Source organism: Mus caroli, unplaced genomic scaffold, assembly GCF_978045245.1.
Source record: "Mus caroli unplaced genomic scaffold, Mus_caroli_1 scaffold_9, whole genome shotgun sequence".
Classification (NCBI taxonomy): domain Eukaryota; kingdom Metazoa; phylum Chordata; class Mammalia; order Rodentia; family Muridae; genus Mus; species Mus caroli.
The window spans coordinates 15659488-15679307 of record NW_028227264.1 but is presented as its reverse complement, the minus strand read 5'-3'; the positions used below and the strand labels follow the sequence as shown (position 1 = coordinate 15679307).

At 42.9% G+C, this 19820-nt stretch overlaps 1 protein-coding gene across 1 annotated transcript in view; it reads right to left on the bottom strand.

The window, feature by feature from the left end:
* Positions 1-19820, bottom strand: part of Nhsl1 (NHS like 1) — a 217440-nt gene that overhangs the window by 40057 nt on the left and 157563 nt on the right.

The window sequence follows — 19820 nt, the reverse complement described above, 5'->3', positions numbered from 1 at the left end:
AGTGTGAATGACAGTGCATGTTTTTCCTATCATGACATTCACAGCAGAAAAATGCAAACATTAAGGTCTAACAAACACTCACAGAACAAACGCAACAGGGTACTGCACCTGAGACTAACAGAGATAGCATGAGCTTAGGAATTGGCAGGTGACCTTTTTTTTCCTCTTACCCAATTTCTAAAATGAAGTAAAGTGACAAAATTCCACTATCACTTAGTCCAACCCTAGAGGACATTTAGGGGAGTCTCCTTTACCAGCTTGCAGTAGATCTTGGCTTCTAAAACCAGGGCTTTGTTCATTAAAATGAGGCGTACTGAGCTCAGGAGACAAGAGTCGAGCAAAGCACCATGAACAGACAAAGGCTCTTCCACCACAGTGGGAGAGCAATAGTGAGAGGCAAGCTCACTGCAACACAGTACATAATTGACAGTCAGGTTACACCAGCAACTACAAGACAGAAACGAGATCCTAAGTGGAACAGAAGGCCCACGTTCAGCACAGGCTCTTGAACTAGAAATGAAGGTAAAAGTTGAGCTATTGTTCCTGAAGGACTGCTTGGATAAGGATCACTGCTCTTTGAGGCCTCTGCTTTCCCAACTACGGAATTTCCCTCCTTTCCTTTCACAACAGAAAATAAGTTCTTCAGCATAAGGAACAAGCATAAGTATTTCCAGGGAGCCACATTTTTAGCAGGGTCAAAACAAGACAGCCTGGCGGTGGTGGCTCACGCCTTTAATCCCAGCACTTGGGAGGCAGAGGCAGATGGATTTCTGAGTTTGAGGCCAGCCTGGTCTACAAAGTGAGTTTCAGGACAGCCAGGGCTATACAGAGAAACCCTGTCTTGAAAAGGAAAACAAAAACAAAAACAAGACAGCCATCTCGTGAATTTAACTTAGAAGTGGCGACAGAATCTACTGCAAGGAGGACGGTGTCAACCTGAGATCGGACCCCTGGCGTAAGTATAAAAAGCGCACAAATAAAAAGCGCACACACCTACAATTCTAGTACTGAGGAAGCACACAGGAGGGTCCCCAGTGCTCGTTGGTCGCCTACTCTAGCCAGTCTGTGAGCTCCAGCTGCAGTGGAAGTGTGTCTCAAAATATAAGGAGGGGAGGGGAGGGGAGGGGAGGGGAGGGGAGGGGAGGGGAGGGGAGGGGAGGGGAGGGGAGGGGAGGGGAGGCGAGGGGAGGGGAGGGGAGGAGAGGCGAGACCTGCATTTCTATTCCCTGAACACACATGAATGCACGAATGACCAAGCATGCATGTTTAGCATCAAGTTCAGTCAGAGATTCCTTGGTAGAGGAAGACACCTGGCATTCTTCTCTGGCCTCCATATGTACATACACAGTGTACACACACACACACACCCCACATGTCCAAATGCTTTCCAGTCCTCTGTCTACTTGGGCACTGTGCTAGACTCTGGGGTACAGGAACTTCCACACAGCCTCCATAAGCAGGTATGCAAAACAACACCCACCTCACATACCTACTGCTGTTAGAATTCACACATAACCATAGCTAGTTAACTGCTGTTAGAATTCACACATAACTATAACTAGTTAACTGCTGTTAGAATTCACACATAATCATAACTATTCGGATTCATTGCTAGAAGTCAGGAAGTAACTGCATAACTAGATTTGCTTAGCTGTAAAGTTATTAACATTCTGGTTTTTTTAAAACCCATTTTAGCTATATTTTTTACCAAAATATTACAAAGCTGTGAGCACCTCTTTCCCTAAGAATGCAAGGCACTCTTAGTGGGGTCCTTTCACTGTCAGTGGCTGGGACCTTTCTAACAACCCTCAGGCCAAAACAAAATCAGTCAAACTAACTTAACTCCCAGATTTATACAAAGATTAAAAGCCTAATTAATTTTACTTGACACAAAGCTTCATGATTAAAAGTGTTTGTTTTTTTTCTCTCTCTAGAAGAGTATCAGCCAGGTACTCAGCAAATACATTGTAACTTATCACAGCAAAGAAAAAGACAGAGGCTTTCTGGTCTAAAAGTATGATTCATATGTTGAACTGTGTCCACTCAAGAACTACAGAGATGTCTTCAGCCCAGTTGCCCATATCCTTCCTTAGAAACGAAATCCTTCCAGATAGATACAGGTCGAGATGAAGTTGTTAAGAGTGGGATGCAGTGAGTGTGACTCACGTCCTTACAGGAAGAGATAACAAGAAGCCCCTCTGAACACATGAAGGCAAACAGCCACACGAGGCTAGAGGCAAGAGTTTAGAGCTAACAAGGGCCACCAGAAGCTGGAAGAGACAAAGACAGCTTCCCAGGGAAGATGGAGGGAACGTGCCTTTACCATCAATAGTTTAGTTTTGAACTTTCCAGCTCTAGACCTATGAGATAAAACTTTTTTTTCCCTGTTATTTTAAGCTACCCAGTTTTATAATACATTGCCATGCCAGCCCTTAAGTATTAACATAGAATAGGCCAGGGGATGTAAGACAAGGAAGATATTAACAGAGATCTTCCCAGAAGTCTGTGTTGGGAGGTCACTCCAGTCCAACAAATGAAAAGACACTTGGATAAGATCAGGGTACAACAGGTCCCTACTTGTCTACTCAATAACTGAAACCCTGGGAAGGAATATCTGCTTATCTGAAGAATCCATCTCCAGGTCCTTCGGATAGGAAAGGGTAGATGGGACAGCTCACAGACGTCACAACAATCACGACCATGTATCAGTTATACCCACTTTGGGGACTTCCTGTGTCACTGCTCTAAGAGATTGGGAGTAGAATACTCACACATGAAAAGTTAAAGAGGCAAAAATGTAGCATGCTGTGCTGTGCATGGTGGAACCACCATTAGAACCCAAGCATTCTGGCCTCAGAGCTCAGCTTCTCTCCTGGGAGTAAAATAATGCATGACTGTGTTGCTTAGGATGGGAGCAACGCTATGGTTAAAATGCTCCCACCAAACTCATGCTGCAACCAAACTGTCATGGGATGGCCCCGGGGCAGGCACCTGGAAGAGATGCATGGGTGCTTTATGCATGAGGGCTTCACTCTCCTCGATTAACGCCATTCATGATGCTGGAGAGAAATTACAGTAGCAGGTACTTCCCCACTCTCTCTGTCTCTGTCTCTCTGTCTCTGTCTCTCTCTGCTTTTGGATCACTTACCCTAGCAAGAAGCCTCTTATCAGAACTTGGATTTCCCAACCTTCAGAATCACAAGCAAAATGTCATCTGCCCCTTTGAGGCTGACCTCCAATCCTCAGTTGTACAATGCCTTCTCTCTTGACTACACATAAATACACACAGACACACACACACACACACACACACGCACACGCACACGCACACGCACGCACGCACGCATCTACTTCATTACCTCTGTGTTGTCGTAAATTCATCAGTATTACAGTGGTGACTATGTACCCTCAGGACTCGTTTCTCATGACAGGTGCCTTCTATTCTCAGGTCACTGTAATCATCTCTGTGTTCATTAATATACATTTTCCCTTCCCTTCTAGGCTTTAGGGTCTTTAAACAAAGAAGCCACACCTCATGCATTCATAGGTCCTACTGTGCCTCACATGGTACAAAATCTCAAACTATGCCCTTTTGAAAGAAGGATAAGTAAACGTTTACAGACACACAAGAGAAACTATTGCCAAAGAAGCAAATCATAGCTGCAGGAAGTCACCAGCCCCCAAGACAGTTTTCTTTCCCCTTAGGGATGACTACCTCAGGGCTCAGTATCCCTCCTCCAAGTACCTACTAATTCAGCAAATAGTTCTTAAGCATCTACTACCTGTCAAGCACTGTCACGTGCAGAGGAGACTTCCACAGTAAACAGAAAAGACCCTCGTCCACAGAGCCTATGCTATGACATGCGCACAGACAACAAGTAAAAACTGTAAATTATTTTAATAAGGTCCTAAATAGAAAAACCAGTAAGGCAGAAAAGGGAAGAGGGGCTCATGGGGTGATGGTTATAGGAAGTACAGGCTTTGGGAAATGTGACATCAAGGAAGGAAGTTGGCTTCTACTTCCTGGAGAAAGAACTGGAGGTGAACGTGGTTAAGACTTAGGGACGAGGAGCAAGAGGAGGGAGGTAAGCCTTGGCAGGACAGAGGAACAGACGGTGCAGAGCCCTGTGAGTTACCATCAGGACGCTCCCTTCTAATCCCAGACACAGGAGTAGCCTTTGGTAGCTCAGAACAGAGAGGTAGCGTGACTGTGCCATCTCCACCTCATCCCCACCAGCTCCAGCCTTAAAGCACTGGGATGCTTTCAGACTATGCAGATACACAAAGTCCATATAAACCACGGGAAGAGTCTGAATGAAAAGAAGTCACCAGTGAGACTAGGAATAGTAGCTGGCATTTACCACCAATGTCTATACCTTGTAAGAGACTTCTTTGTCATATAATCTGTGAGCTGAGACTGCAAGGTGGTGGTCGTGGTGGTGGCAATAGCTATGTCAACGTTCTATAAAGTTGACTGTGGAGAGCTACAATATTATCTTGGGCTATTTCTGGTGCTCCAATTAGCCGTATCACCCACCTCTACATGGAACCTAAAAGCCTAATGTCACAATTCAGTACGTCTTTTTGGAATGGGCAAAGTGTACCCAAAGGCTAAGAATGTCCTCAGATAGCATCTGAGGCATGAAGAGATTTCCCCAATTTGCATCACTCACCTACCAATGTACTGGGGGGGGGGGGGGGGGACACGACCAAGTCTTGGCATATAACTTTCTTTGTTCTGTTATTATAAAAATTTCATGAAGGGCTGGCCAGATGGCTCAGTGGGTAAAGGGGCTCACCTCTCAACAGTACAAGCCTGGCAACCGGAGTCTCAATCCTCACACCACACTTAAAGGTAGCAAATGAGAACCGACTCCAGGAGAGTGTCTTCTGCCTTCTCTATGCCCTCTGTAGGACACGTGCCCCTGCCCCACAACAGTAATCATAATTAATTTTTAAAACTGCCATGGCACTGTTATCACATTGAAGCATGGCACTTGTACCCAGGCCATGGTCATTTGGACTGGCTACAGAATAAATTCTCTTACTCCTTTAAGGTAAGAGCTGTACTTGTCTGTGTTTACAAATCCCATGAAAGAAGGTCTGCTATATATTAAAATTTTTTTCTTAGAGTCTGGAGAGACGGCTCCACTGTTAAGAGCAGTGGCTACTCTCTCAGAGACCCAAATTTGATTCCAAGAACCCATATGGCAGCTCACCACCATCTGAGACTCCCGCTCTGGGGAAGCTGATGCCCTCTTCAGGCCTCCTCGGGCACCAGGTGTGCATGTGGTGTACAAGATATACACGCAGCAGGACATCCAGACACACGCAATAAAATAAGTTTAAAGCATTTCAAAAGGTTAATGTTTCCTGAAGTTCTGACAATGATTTGGGAATGGTCTGAAAATAAGCTGTTAACTTCAATAGCGAGCAAACGCCTTGGACTTCGGCCTGAAGGTGCAGCTCAGTAGTAGAGCACTTGTGTATTCACAGAGCATGGGTTCAATCTTTAGCCTGAAATGAAAACCTATAACCTCCCTCACCCAAGATGCTGAGTGCTCTAGGGAAGAGGAAGAAACAGAAACTGGATGCATATTGAGAATAAAAGGGGACTGTTTGTCTATTCTTCAAAAAGATAATACAGTAATATAAGTAGGTGGTTCTAAAACAATACCACCACCACCACCACCCATCAAAAAAAAAAAAAAAAAAAAAAAGCTGCTGGCTCACTAAACTGTATGAGAAGACAGTTGGATAATGAAAGAATAATTTGTGATCAAAAAGCCAAAAGGACCCAGTAAGTTTTCTACCTTTTCAGCTGTCAGGACGGGAGAGAAGCGACAGCACATAGGAGTCTGTATTCCGTGGGAAAGGTGGGAGGTGCTGGGTCAGAGCAGAATCTCGGATGTCACAGCAGCACAGGGCTCTGGCATGCCATATTTTAACATCTGACCATGGTTTATCTTGAATAGTATTAAATCTTTCAGAACCCTCTTACTAGAACTCAAGGTCACAAAACTTTGGGAGGACTCCAGTTCCGTTGTTAATTATAAGGATGGTGGCCATAATGTGCTGCTCAGTGAAGTGCCCTACCAGGAGAAGGCAGCTAAAACACTCATTGTTTTCAGATGGCTGATTTTTAAAGCCAATACACCTGACATTAAAAACAAAAAAGAAAATCAGAAAGTCCTTTGCTGTCATTACTTGATTTGTGTTTAAAATAATTGTGTGTGAATTAAAGGAAAAGTGCGTATTTGACCTATTTCCTCTATCAGGAAAACTCAGGTGCAACACTTCTAATAATCCACATTCCCATAGTTCTATCCCAGTTAGTCTTCATTATATTAAGAGCAGCAGGGTCTAGGGCCAGAGAGCTAGCACATCTTCATCTCGGTCCAGGGATCTAAGAATCAGGCATTTAGGTCTAGAATAGAATCAGTTCCAGCCCAATGCTGTACCAGGTGTGGTTGGCTAGTAGAATTCAGTTTCCCACTTGTAAGGAAGCATATAGGAGAAACTGACTGTACTTAAACATTATGCTTTGTAAGTGTGCAAAAATGTTTCCTTAGTGAAGATCAACCCAAAATACAGTTTTTAATTTGACCTGTCCTTTCATTAATTTATTGGGCTTGACAAGATTGGAAAAGAGAAAGAAATCAAACTGATTTCATATACCACTTACGGATAACTAATTTGCTAAAATATATTTGGATTTTCCAAACATTCCTTAAAGCAGTTAATGCCAATTTATTTAAATTGTCTTCAAGCACCAACAAACTTGAAGATAATTAAAAGCCCACAGAATTGCCAACACTTTTCATGTGACTCACTCATCTAGTTAATTTAATATAAATCTTGTCCATAGGCATTTTTCTAGATAACATGACAGAAACTTTAAATGCTAAGAATTGAAATAAACATATCCTTGTGGCTTACTGGTGGGCTAACGGTCAGTCTTTCCCTCACTCTCAAGTGGGAGTTGGTGTGCAATTATACAGGGACACTTAGCAATGGCATCAAAGCACATTTCTGCACTCTAAGTATTCAAATCAGAGCTATCTTGCAATGCATGTATAGTGAACACAGAGACTAGTCCCTCATCAACCATCACTCCAATGATACTCAACAACCAAAGCAAAAGAAAGGAACAAAGGGAAAAAAAGGTATGGCTTTGGGGAAGGGCTTGTGGCCCGGCCTCTCCAGAGTTCTAAAAGTGCCTGATCTGGATACATACGAAGATGAGGCAGAGTAAGATGTGCTTCATTTTGGGTGAAGAAAGTCAGGCCAATCTGAGAGAAGGACACTCTGGCCCACGTGTCAAGGTAGAGGAGACTCCTGACAGGAATGAATCTGACATTATCTAAAGAGGGGAGTAGAGAGGAGTTCCCCAGAGCTCTCTGCTTCTGCAGAAAAGTGGGGGCCAGGCAAGGCAAATCATACATGGGGTCAGTGATTGGGATGACAGGTTCTCTCTCTCTCTCTCTCTCTCTCTCTCTCTCTCTCTCTCTCTCTCTCTGTGTGTGTGTGTGTGTGTGTGAGAGAGAGAGAGAGAGAGAGAGAGAGGATATGTATATGTAGGTTCACGTGCACACAGAGGTTGAACGTTGAAAAGTACCTTCCTCAATCCCGTCTCCATCTTAAAATATTCAGGCATAAAATCTTCCACTAAACCAATCTGGCCAGACTGGCCAACTGCTAAGGCCCAGGGTCCTTCTGTCTCTGCCTCCCCAACACTGGGATCACAGCCATGCGCCCTAGTCCGACTTTCTACCTGTGTACTTGGGTCATCGTTTTCGTATGACAGGCCACCTCTACCACCACTTGACCCATGTCTTAGTAAACCTCTGAATGTTCTTCTACGCCCGAGGCCACGTTAACTGAAGGGAAAACAGAGTAAACCGTCTGAGACACAAGTCAGAGAGACAAGAACGTCCAGTTTCTCAAGTCACTTCAGCAGGGTGGTGGGTTTTATTCCAACCTTCAAGGTACTCGAAACTCAGCCGTTTAAGTAAGGTCACCTAACTGGGACAATAGTTGACTAAGGTGCCTCTGTAGCCCCAGGAGGGCTCACTAAGGCATTGTCACTAAGACAATGTCAGCTCTGCTCCCAAAACTCCTCAGGTCAAGGTCAGAGTTCAAGAACTTTCATTTCTAACAAGCCCCCAGGTGATGTTCAGGCTACTAGTCCATGACCACGTATGAGAACATGGCTCAGAGGCAGGTAACTGTTTACATAATTAAAGGTGGCTGGTGTGGTGACACTTAGGTGAGGACAAAAAAAAAAAAAAAAAAAAAAAAAAAAAAAAGGTCTTCTCTATTTGGAGGGGGTATGAAGCAGGGACCCCCCCCCAAAGAGAACAATAGAATTTTTATAGCTGGAGACATACTATGTGTGTATTTCAGTGTAAGAAATTATTTTAAGGGGGAAGGGTAGCGAGATTACCTGTGCATAAAATACACACACACACACACACACACACACACACACACACACACACACAGACAGGCACGCGCACACACAGAATTTTTAAAGGTCCCAAAAGGAGAGAGATGAGCTTACATCATTCAGTAATTTAGCAAGAAGACAGGACAAAGATGAATTAGGCTGACAAGCTACAGGTCAGTATGGGAAGACGAACGTTGTATCTCATATTTACTTTTATCTGTTTTGTTTCAAAAAAATTGTTAAGATGTCCTTCAAATGTGTGATAGTCTTGACCTGAATTTGAATATCCCAGTTCAACGCCAAACACAGGGGCAGCTTCCTGAAGGCTATTACCATGCCTTACCTGGAAACTGTTCACCCCCGTTTCCCTATCTACAAACTTTGAACACAGAGCTTAATGGAGCCATTAAGCAACAATGAGTCAGATTATATGACTCTTAAGTTTCAGTTTCTCCAGTGGCTTCCCATGTTCTAAATGGAAAAGTCAAAGTCTTCCTAAGATGTCTAAGCCCTAAGTGAACTCGCTCAGTTGTAGGTATGTAGCAAGTACTGAGCAAGTTATAAAGATTTCCTGCATTCTCCTGGTAGTGAACCCTTAAAAGGATAGCAGATGGAACTAGAGGTGCCCATCCCATTGTTCATTACACGTTATCCTTGGTCAGACTTTCTACCCTAGTTTACCCCAGGCCTATGGCCTGTGTGTCTAGTTGGTAGTCTGTGGGTCATCAGTGTCTCAGGACACTGTACATTTCAGGGGTGGTAAGGGCACAGGTTAGGAGGAGGATCAATATGGAATTTAATAACCTTCCAGTAATTTGGCCCTTTCAAAGCTTATAGTCGTAGAAGAGCAGAGCAAGAATAGGTGGGATGGGGTAATGAGACTCAGTGCTTGGTCAGGTGATCTACCAAGAGGAATGGAGTCTCAGAATTTCAATTAGACTGTTATGGTTTGTAAATGAAATGTCCCCCAAAGACTTATATATTAAAGGACTAGTCCCCAGACAAGGCTCTGAAGTGGCGCTTTTGGAAAATGACATGCTCATAGGGGCTCTGCCTTAACCAAAGGAGGATAATCCATTGATGGGTTCATCATTGAATGGCCTATTTGGGTGGTAGAAATTGTGAAATATGGGGTCTGACTGGACTCCTCCAGGTCACTAGAGATGACCTTTTGGAGGGTACAGCTTGTTTCCTGGACTCTTTCTTTCTCCCTGTTTCTCTCAACTGTGAGGTTAGCAGCCTACCCCAAATGCCCTGTCACCAAAATGCTCTGGCTTACGATTGGTCTAGGGGGAAAAATGCAGTTATCCAACCAAGAACTGAGCCCTCTGAAATGCTGGGCTAAAATAAATCTCCTTCCTAAGTCCTTTACATCATGCAATTTGTCACAGTGATAAAAAACCAACACACCAACCACCCAGGCGCTAAGATTAAACAGCTGGCGGAATCATGGGTAAATCCCAGAAGCCTCTGGCTAGCCATATCAGACAGGTGTCCAAGGGAAAACCACGCTTCCAGAGAAAACATCAGTCAAGTTTAAGAGAAGAATAAGGCTGAGGAAGAGAGAATGACAGACTGCCACACTTAATTCCATACAACTTTTCATTTCAATTTATACAGTGTATTCAACAAAATACAGACTAAGATAGGGAAGGTAGAGAGAGGTCCCAGGGGGAGAACACTGCTTGCTGGTCATCATTCAACAGTCAAATGAAAGTCAACTTGCTGACTCCTGTGTTAGCACACACTGTTTATCCTGTGTGCTGGGACCAATATCACCCTCCCTGACATTAACCACCACAGGCAACTTCAGGCATACAAATAATTTTATACACATGCATACTTATATATGTATGTATGTATGTATGCATACACAAATATCCTTATGCAATTTTAAATTCAGATATATGAGAAAATACATGGCAGTAAAGCTTTAGAAAGCTTTAAAGCCATTTTATTAATATCTCCCAATAGAGTTAATGAGGCAGGCAAGGGACTTTAGTAAGAAAATACCAATACCTAAGCCACTAGATTAATTCTCCGAATTTTTTTAAAAACACAACATCATGAGCATTCCTATTAAAATGTCATTTACCATTGCAGAAAGCCAATTTCTACAGCCTCTTCTCATTGCATCTCCAAATTAATTTAACAAGGCTTCCAGAATGGAATCTGGTTGAAATGAGGGTGGAAAGCTTCTGGCTGGCGCCCAAGATGAGTGTGAGCGAGTGTGTGAAAGCCAGGAGTCCTAGCCAAGCACAGCCAGAAAAACCACGGTGAAGGCGATCTCCTTTCATATTCATTTCACGTTAGAATCGGGACAGCTATCTCAGTGGCTGAGGACCATCGGCAGAGGACTCAATATCAAGTAGCCCACAGGGATTCTCTGCCAACCCCAGACACTGGGGCTGTATGGGAGTCAGGGCAGACCTTATCTAGGGACCTTCAATGTAGCATTTTTCTGCCACACTGACTGAAGCAAAGGAGCCACTCAGGTTTCTTTATCAGGAGTAAATGCAGAACTGCTGAAACAGCAGACTGGGCTGTGGACAAAAACAAAACAAAAAGCCTTTGTTTAAACAATCCATGGTGCTTTGTTCAGACCCAGATCATCTGAAGGTCCATCTTTTGTATGTTAGTAACCATCAAAAATGGGGGAAGGGAGCCCTCTTTACTACTGAAAGCAATGATGGCTTACATTCCCCAGCACCTGACTTCCCTCTCACAGGTTGCACCAACAAAAGCACCTGTCAGGGTCACTGTGTATGAAGTACTCACTACGAGACATCAAGTCCAACGGAGGCATTAAACAGCATACTTTGTCCACAATTTCCACTCTGTTAGCCCCATATCTCTGACTTTGCTCCTCTCTATTTCTTAATAAGGGATTTAAGCCCTTATTTCAAGTCAAACATTTTTCCCTAAAGATAAAAATTCTGTGTTTAATGAATGCCAAACACTAAAAAAGAGAAGTGTCTTCAATTGCATTATCGTGTCTTTTAAAAAGTCAACCTAACTCAATGTATAAGCGCCGAACACAGATTAGCAGCTGAAGTCATCTTTCTCACCAAACGGCTAATTAATACAGTGGAGCCATATTTCCACCAAGCCTCCAGCACCTCTCTTTTAAGGGAACCACATGGTATCTGATTCCACTACAAACCACCGTTCTCCAATTCCCTAGGAAGACACAGGTCACACCTCTGGAGCTGTACATTGTTCCCAAATCCACTACCGTTCAACTGCTTCTTTCAAAGGTTACCAATGGCTTCCAAGTAACCCATCCAACAGCCTCAAACGCTTCCTGCCCAGGAGCACCAGGATGGCCATCCCCCAACACCCCATCCCCCACCCCATCCCATGATTTCCTCCTTCCACAGTTGCTCTCTTGCACCTTTTATGGCTGCAGCCCTTTAATAATATAAAATAATTTATGTTGCAGGATTACCTGAAATCCACCCCCAGTCTCCTTCATTTCACTCTTGCTACCACAACCTTCTAGTTGTTGGATCTGATTCTGCTCCCTGAAGTTTCAGATGACCTGGGCTTCCACAGATGGAAGAGTATTTCTAGTCTTATATGCCGGACTGTGGGCTGAGGATACCCAGGACAAAGTCCTGTTACTAAAGTTCTTGGTTTAGGGGGTGAATACATGGAAGCATAATTGCTCTACTGTTTTAAAGCTGTTTGCTGTTCTGTGGGAATGTGTGGAAGGGCAGAGAAGGGCCACCGGGAAGTCCAGAAGAGCTCTGTGGAGATTCAGATACCCATGGGGACTATCAAAGAGGTGCAGTAGGAAGTGGCCAGGTAAGAGGTCATGGATCGGAAGGGCAAAGATTGGATTGGAAGGCACAGTTGGGGGTGAGGGCAAACTAGCATTCTAGTTCAAGAACCTTGTCAAACTTCCCCATAAAAATGGTGAGGTAAAGATGTACAAGAGGACGAACAGGTGATTTGGCGCAGTGACACAGACAGCAGGGGTCACTTCACACAAGTTGTGGTATTAAAGGTCTGAACAAGAGCTAGAAAAGAATTTCAAATGAAGCAGAGAAATGATTAAGCTTATGTTTCAAAGCCTAAGCCCAAGGGCAGGGTGAGGCTCAGAAATGCCACCCTCAACATCAACCAGTTATTCCTACCTTCTTATCTCTTCGCCTGGTTTAAGCTGCTGGAAGAAAACAAGTTACTCATCTTTGGCTCTATTACAGTATTCAGCCCAGTGACTCACTTGCAATACTTGGCCTAGAAAAGAAATTTATGAGAACAGAAGCTTGATTTTAGACAATTTGTCAGGACTTAGGCACAGCAGTTGGTATGTCTCTGTGACAATAAGCTGCACATTTATCACACTTACAGAGTCAAGCCCATCAGAATTTTGGAGCTTGGGGAAAAAAAAAAAAAAAACAGAGATAAAAACCATAAGCTATTTTCCGGAAGCCAAGAACAACCGTGAGATATGATTCCCGAGACGGCCTCGCTGTGTACGAACAACTCTGAGACCAGAACCTTAGTCTTCCATCGCAGTGTCTGGATTTATTGACCACAGAGCAAGGCTTTAACCCACTGCTGCTGTGCTTGAGTTAAATAGAAGGGCTGTTTCTCAACCCTGTGCTCTGTGGGGGTTTTGTGACTTAATATTTTATGGCCACCTCTGCCCCAATTTTATACCCATTTTTGTTTAAACTAGAAAAATGGAGGACCCTGATATAGCTGTCTCTGGTGAGGCTATGCCAGTGCCTGGCAAATACAGAAGTGGATGCTCACAGTCATTTATTGGATGGAACACAGGGCCCCCAATGGAGGAGCTAGAGAAAGTACCCAAGGAGCTGAAGGAGTCTGCAACCCTATAGGTGGAACAACAATATGAACTAACCAGTACCCCCAGAGCTTGTGTCTCTAGCTGTATATGTAGTAGAGGATGGCCTAGTCGGCCATCATTGGGAAGAGAGGCCTCTTGGTCTTGCAAACTTTATATGCCCCAGTACAGGGGAACACCAGGGCCAAGAAGTGGGAGTGGATAGGTAGGGGAGCAGGGGGGGAGGGGATAGCCTTTGAAATGTAAATGAAGAAACTATCTAATAAAAGAAAGAAAGAAAAGAAAAGAAAAGAAAAGAAAAGGAAAGGAAAGGAAAGGAAAGGAAAGGAAAGGAAAAGAAAAGAAAAGAAAAGAAAAGAAAAGAAAAGAAAAGAAAAGAAAAGAAAAGAAAAGAAAAGAAAGCAAAGCAAAATGGGAGCCAGGCATGGTATTTTGTGCTTAAAATCCCAGTACTCAGGAAGCCGAGGTGGATGCTCACTATATTTTGAGATTAGCCCGAACTGCACAGTAAGTTCACAACCAGGCTATACTGTAAAGACCCTATCACAACAAAACAAAGCAAAGCAAAACAAAACCACCGAGAACACGATTTTGAACAATTTGTAAATAAATTACTTGCTCGTAGAATTTAACATGTTTCTTCTTTAGCTAGCAATACTCTCTGCCTTTTTTCTTTTTCTTTTTTTATCTCAGTGTTCTTCAGGAAGTTACTTCAGAGGCTTGGCAGAGTACCAAGTGCAAGTGATAAATCATTTACCTATTACTTCCAAATCTTTATAATTTTCCCTTGTAACCTATTCTTCATATATTTTAAGTCTTTCGCAGTATTAGAGCCTAATATAACCTTAGAAACAAGCACCAAGTGGCATTAAGATGCGCCAGTCACACCTGACACCACACAGTGCTTCTTTGTACCTCTTGCACTCATTTGAATGCTAATGAAATCTGGGTGAGTGAAAAGAGGATTCCAGAACAACTGGGAAGCTACCTTGGGCAACAATGAGCTCATCGGAATCTCCTAAATGAATTGCCTCAAGAAACCAAACTTGCCTTGGACACTAACCTCCCAGGGTGAGCCCTGTCCCTGTGAACTCTCAGGAACTTGACAGCAGCTATACAAGTCTCCTCAGTATGCCCAGGGGACTGAGATCACAATAGGCCTGCAGAGTGGACAACCCTCACCTTCTTAGGGCTTTGGTTTGTCTGTCTACAGTGAGAGGGCTGACCACTGGATCAACGGGCAGCTACCAGATCTCTACTGTAGATGTTATTCAGAGGCTGCTGGAAAACGAGGAGGACATGAACCACAGCAACATGACAATAGCTGTCAATGTCAACTTACATCTCTCCTCTTCCTTCTCCCTCAGTGCATGATGGGAGTAAAGGGTTCCCATTTCAGAAAAGAGCCTATGTTCTACTCACTTATATCTGTGTATCACTACACGAAATTCAAATGCACCCCTCCTTCCACAAACACCTCTTCCGCAATAAGGGGCAGGTATTTTGAGATTCCTGTTACAGGGTCTCCAAGACAAGAATCTATTGCCTAAGACACAAAATATATCTGTAAGGTCTCAGAGACCCAAGTGCCCAAAGAAGACGGATGCAACAGTCGGTCCATTGCATCAGATCCAAAGAAAAGACTGGATTCAGAAACCTGGCTGAATCTCTTCAGAAACCTGATCCACAGAAAGCTATCCTACACTGGACTTTGAACATACACTTCTCTCTAAGCGTCTGAGACAAGTAGTCTCTTTATAGCATCATAGATCCACAGCTCTGTCCTTTCACATGTAATGAACGTATCTCTGACTTTAAAAGAGCATGGGCCAAACTGAATACTCTCTCCTGTGCTTGCACTTCCGAATCTAGAGCCATGGAGCAAGATGACCTGCTAAAATGCATTTCTCAGCAAGGAACTTTGACTACAAGAACATTCCTGATACCAACAGCAGATGCTCTGTGAACTAATTCAGGCAGCAGTGTACACAGATACAGTGACTAAACGGTCTGTTAAACATACTGTGAGAAACTGTATTTATATCTCCCAAGTTGAGCTTTTTGGAAACTTGAACATGATGCCTTTATTTCAGTCTTTAATATGCTCATTATTGTCAAATGAAGTCTGAAAGCTGTAGAGAAACAAACAAGGACCCTCTCTTGGAGGCAATCCCTGGCTTCTAATTCCCCCTTCCAACTCAATTGAGATTCTTTCTAGAAAGCTAAAGGCCGTGTAGATAAAGCGTGGTTATCAAGAGGGTCTTTCATCAAAGCTGTCTCCAGTAAAGTCACAGAGGTTCATGTACTTACAGAGTTCTCTTAGTTAGGGGTTCCATTGCTGTGCAGAGACACCATAACTAAGGCAACTCTTATAAAGACAACAATTTAATTGGAGCTCGATTATAGATTTAGAGGTTCAGTCCATTATAATCGTGACAGGAAGCATGGCAGTGTCCAGGTAGCCATGGCGCTGGAGGAGGAGTTGAGAGTTCTACATCTTGATCTGCAGGCAGTCAGAAGTCTGGCTTCCAGGAAGCTAAGAGAAGGGTCTCAAAGCCCACTCCCACAGTGACACCCTTCCTCTAACAAGGCCACACCTCCTAATAGTGCCACTCCCTGGACCAAGTATATATATTCAAACCACCGCAGGAGATAAAAGGGGTGAGATCTTCTGGGAGTTCAGTACAGTGCTAAGAGAATCCTTCATAGATAATAGAATCTATCTTCAAACCTCTCTATTCTCTGTAACAACTGGAAAGATGGTCCCATGGTCCCAGTACCCATATAATTACTTAAATCCATCCATAACTCCAGCTCCAGGGAACTTAACACCCTATCTTGGCCTCTATGGGCACCAAGCTTGCATGTGATCCACAGACATACATGTAGGTAAAACACTGGTACATATAAAAATAAGAAAATCTTTAAAAACAAAAAAACAAAAAAAGAAATCCAAGAAACAAGCCACACAAACATCAAAACACTATTTTCAAATCTAGGTAACATATTCTTCAATCATAACCTAAATCACTAGTAGCAAGTGAACAAAACCAACATTTGATCTAAAAATGTGTCCACTCTGTTTTATCAAGCTGTCTAGAGACTGACAATGAATATAAATAATCTTTGCTACATTTTGACCACTGAAACTGCACAAGGGATCCAGTTGTGTCATGTGCCATGTTAGACATCTGGAAAGACCAGCCTCTCTGTAGTGTGGAAGTGAAGGACCAGCTAGGAGACTGATGAGAAGAACTGGAGAACCTCCTGGTACTTTCATTTTCAAGATTTCCCTCTGCACCTGCCCTACCTCACCTACAAAGCTGACTGAGTAGTCAGAACACCAAAATGAGCCCCTTAAACTGGAGAGCAGGTCACTCTAAAACTCCAAAGCAAGATGTTGTCTAAATAAAGATGTGAACAGACAAGCAAGCAAACAAGTAAGTACAAAACTGATGCTCAAATAGCAATCAATTGTACCAATCACCTGCCTTTGGACATTAACTTAAACCTAACTTCTGCATAGCACACTTTCTTATGAATGTGTGCCTTCCTCAGTCACTGAACTGACCACTAAGTTCTTTCAGGTTCCTTTAAGAAGTATACGTTTGGTGTTTATTAGTACTCACTGTACCGCTGCCATTTGCACTTTGTAATCCTTAACACAAGGCACGCCCAGCTTCCTCTCCTACAGAGAGGGACAACATAATTCATAAGAGTACTTGAGTGATAACAAGACAGCGCTCACATGTTTAGCAAAAATGAACGTCTTTAAAATTAAAGACAAGGTCGCAGAGATGTTAGAGGGAGAACGAAATAGATTGTATACTACAGAGAATTATACTTTTCTCTATTTTTGAGCAAAAAAAAATGTTCTGGGAGAATTAACTTAAACTGATAGCTCATACAAGGCCAAGTTTCCACAGTATACATACATGGAGATACTCAGTGCGTCCATACTGTGTGTCCACGCTCTGATGTCCTCGTTTCCACAGTAGGCATATATGGAAATACTGTGTGCCCACGCTCTGACACCCTCACTAGTGTTTCCCTGATACTCTGAACCTTCACTGGTGTGGAGACAATGGACACCCTCCTTTTGTTTCTCTCAGTTTGCTAAGATGATGCGGGGGAAGAGGGACACAAGGTTCTGAGTGGATCAAAAGTGACCAGAAGTAAATACAGAACAGAAAAGAACTGGGTTGCTCCTTATCATTTCATCCAACCAGCCATGGTTCACAAAGCCATATTTAAAACCTCAGAGGGGGGAAAAAAAAAGCTTAAAATCCAGACTTTAAAAGATGTAGTCCAAGAATTTTCCAAGGTTATAAATTTTGTGAATAGAACATCTCTCTTATGAAACCCTTGTGGGCTTAAAAAAAAAAAAAAAAAAAAAAAGAACCACACAGGGCTGGTGAGATAGCTCAGTGGTTAAGAGCACTGACTGCTCTTCCAGAGGTCATGAGTTCAAATGCCAGCAACCACAAGGTGGCTCACAACCATGAGAAATAAATAAGAATCTATGGGCCGAAGCAAACAGGGACCCGGAGCAAGAGGGAGAAAGGGAAGGGGATTAAAGAACAAACAAACAAACAAACAAACAACTAACTGGAATTATCTTTTCAGAATAAAATTTCACGCTTTGGCCACACTTGGGGTGGTGGTCTCTCCTGTGTGGTACTGAAGAACCCGTAGACAGATGCTCAGTTCTCTAAGGGAAGGAAAGCCCTGATGTGGCACTTGAAAATACATGAACTTGAGAATGAGGCATAGTTTCCTGGAGAGTAATCAAAAAGCTGGCGGGCCTGAATATTCAGACTCAACCATACCATGGCAGCAAAACTCTCTGCAAGCCAGCCCATGCAGTGCTCGGCTGCTCAGGAGCTGGGCAGAGCAATCTGGGCAAAGCATTGCCTCAAGGATTTGTCCTGGGAGCCCTGCCACGGTCTCATTAATTATCTGGCGGAGGGACGTAAGCTATGTAAAGTAGAGATTCTGCCTGCTGAAACTGACTAGAGATGAACCGCTGGGGCCTGAAGAATTCTCCACTACAGTTGGATTTAAGCACTCTAAGCAATCAGTATCATGAAGGTGATTAAGCTCAAAGTATAACTCCAAGGCCATGCAAATGAGCAAAACTGATGCTCTTCTCATTTAAGCTTGTAGTCATGTAAGTTACTCTGGCTTAATGAAAAAAAGAACCTGGCAATGCCCGAAGTTTTAGTGTCTAAAACAAGATACTCTAAGACACATGAGAAAAGCTATGCATTAGGAAAATTAAGGGGAAAAGAAAGTGGGCAAGATGGTTCAGCGGGGAAAGGGGCTTGCCACCAAACCTAAGGATCTGAGTTTGAGCTCCAGGACCCATACGGTGAAAGGGAAGAATTGCTTCTATAAGTTAGCGGGTTGCCCTCTGACCAACACACATTTGCCATGGCACATATATGTACATAGACAGCAGACAGACAGATAATAGATAGATAGATAGATAGATAGATAGATAGATAGATAGATAGGCAAATGATCTATCATATAGATGTAAAAATAATTCAAGGAAGAAAAAAACAGCAATAATTTTATGACAAATCTACTGCTTGTCTGCCAGTCTCTGAGCAAAAATTATCTGATTTTTTTTTCCCCATTCCCAAAGAGCAGTTTTGGGCATAGCTCTTGAGTATTTTTTGTGGTGTGATTTGTACTACAGAGTACAAATTCCAGGATAGTCAGGACTTTGCCTTCATATTCTACACTTGTTTCAGAACAATGGATTCCCAATAAATAGTTATTAAAGTCAGTTTAATAGAGTGAGGAGTTCCACAGCCTAAGGGGATCCAAGGTTAAGTCCTGGTTGTTACAACTAAGTTTGGGTTGACAGACAGGTTTACCTTTGTGAATTATTGCTTCGTCTAGGTGCACAGTGAACACTAGAATAACTATGAAGATTAAACAAAATAAGACGTTCAGTGAGATGAAACTAGTTCTTAGCATTGTAATAACCAGTGGTCCTCAACTTGTGCATCATGACCATAGAAAAATACACATTTCGGATGGTCTTAGGAACTGAGACAGGGCTCAGCAGCAAAATTACCGTTAGGAAGTAGCAATGAAAATAAAGTTATGGTTGGGGGCTTCTGACCTGAGAACATTGAAAGTATGTATTTCCTGATGGTTGTGACCCACAGGTTGAGAACATTTAATAGACATGCATTGGTACCATGGTGTTAAAACATTAACGAACAAATCACTTAGCAAATGACTGATACTTAAGTAATTCTTATAAAGTCAATGACAGAACAAGATTCAAATTTACTACAACTGGGAAATAGAAATCTGGTGTTCAGATTCATTAAATTTCAAGTTAATCACAAATACTTCTTTGATTTACTTATGTCCCAAATGTCACATGACAAAAAAGAGAAATCTGATAGGAATGGTGCACTGTAGGGTAAGAACTTTGGTGTCTCTCCAAGTCTTTCCAAGTGAACCTTGTCCTTCAGAAGAATCCCCCAGCCTCCCACTTTATTGTCTTTGCAAAGATGAAAACCTTTCACTACT